The sequence below is a fragment of the Sturnira hondurensis genome, unplaced genomic scaffold (genome assembly GCF_014824575.4).
Source record: "Sturnira hondurensis isolate 20B ecotype Veracruz unplaced genomic scaffold, ASM1482457v3 Scaffold0018097, whole genome shotgun sequence".
Taxonomy (NCBI): domain Eukaryota; kingdom Metazoa; phylum Chordata; class Mammalia; order Chiroptera; family Phyllostomidae; genus Sturnira; species Sturnira hondurensis.
In genome coordinates this window covers 2,967,204-2,969,095 of record NW_028090728.1, presented here as the reverse complement: position 1 = coordinate 2,969,095, position 1,892 = coordinate 2,967,204, and positions in this window count along the sequence as shown.

Here is a 1,892-nt window from a genome sequence, read left to right as displayed (position 1 = left end):
CCTTTTCCTTTGAGAGATTGGCCACCTTTCCTCCCTGAGCAGATCATACCTTGGTAGACTTATTCTCCTCTGTGGTGGCCAGGGGAGGGGGGGGTGGGCTGTGGGCAGAGTGCCCTCACCCACAATACAGTAATTGTAGGGTACTTTGACATCATTGATATCAAAGAATAGATCATCCAGAGAGAAAGTCAACAAGACAACAGAGGCCTTAAATGACACACTAGACCAACAAATGGAAATGGAAGAAAGGCTGAGATAGCAATACTTACATGAGACAAAATAGACTTTAAAACAAAGGCTATAATTACAGACAAATAAGGACACTATATAGTGATAAAGAGGTCAATCTAAAAAGAGGATGTACGGGACTTCCGCCAAGATGGAGGCATAGGTGGAAACACTGTCCCTTCTTCTAGAACCAAGTTTGAATACAACAAAGGTTTGGAGAACAAAGACACAGCCAAAGGACAGAAAAATGAATTATACAGAAGTCCGGCTACATCTAACCGTTCAATGGGGACGGTAAGAGGGGCGGAGCCAGCAGCGGAGCTGGGTCGGGCAGGACAGATCCCCAGACCTAGGCGCACAAGTGTCCCGGACCGGTCAGGGTGTGGAGCAGACTGACCGTGGTCGCACATTCGTGCACAGTGAGATGAACCACGCAGGCCCCAGGGGGCGAGGGCTGACGGCAGGGGCACACTCGTGTGCAGTGGGACGAAACGTGTGGGCCCGGTGACAGTGACAGTTGCGGCACCAGTGGGGGCCGCGGCGGCAGGCGGCAGGCGGCAGGCGGGACGCCATTGTTCCTCTTTGACCCCGCCCCCACATACAGCGTCACAACCCAGCGACTGAGTTGCCCTACTCAGGTGAACACCTAGGGCTCTGATCCTGCTACTTAACAGGCACGAACAGCCCAAAAGATGGCGCAAGAAGACCTCAAACTCCCAGAGCCGATAACTCTCAGCGACCGAGAAATTGCCAGCCTCTCAGAAGCACAATTCAAGACACTGGTGATCAGGATGCTCACAGAACCAGTTGATTATAGTCACAAATTGGAGGAACATATGAAGACTAAACTAATTGAAGTGAAGGGAGATACACAGGAAACCAATAGTGATGGAAAGGAAACTGGGACTCAAATCAATGGAATGGACCAGAAGGAAGAACAAACATCCAACCAGAAAAGAATGAAGAAATGAGAATTCAAAAAAAATGAGGAGAGGCTTAGAAACCTCCAGGAAATCTTTAAATGTTCCAACATCCAGATTATAGGGGTACCAGAAGGGGAAAGAAACAGCCATGAGTGGAAAACTTATTTGAACAAATAATAAAGGAGAACTTCCCCATCTGCCAAAGGAAATAGACTTCCAGGAAATCCAGGAAGCTCAGAGAGTACCAAAGAAGTTGGACCCAAGAAGGAACACACCAAGGCACATCATAATTACATTAGCCAAGATTAAAATGAAGGAGAGAATTCTAGAAGCAGCAAGAGATAAGGGGACACTCACCTACCAAGGAGTTCCATCAGACTGTCAGTGGATTTCTCAAAAGACACCTTACAGGCACCAAGGGGCTGGAAAGAAGTATTCCAAGTCATGAAATCCAAAGACCTACATCCAAGATTGCTTTATCCAGCAAAGCTTTCATTTAGAATGGAAGGACAGATAAAGTGCTTCTCAGATAAGGTCAAGTTCAAGGAGTTCATCATCACCAAGCCCTTATTATATGAAATGCTAAAGGGACTTATATAAGAAAGAGATGATGAAAAATATGAACAGTGAAAGGACAGCAAACACACAGTTATTAACAACCACACCTAAAACAAAAGCAAACCAAGAGGACAGCTAGATCAGGAGTGGAACCATAGAAATGAAGAACACATGGAGGGTTAG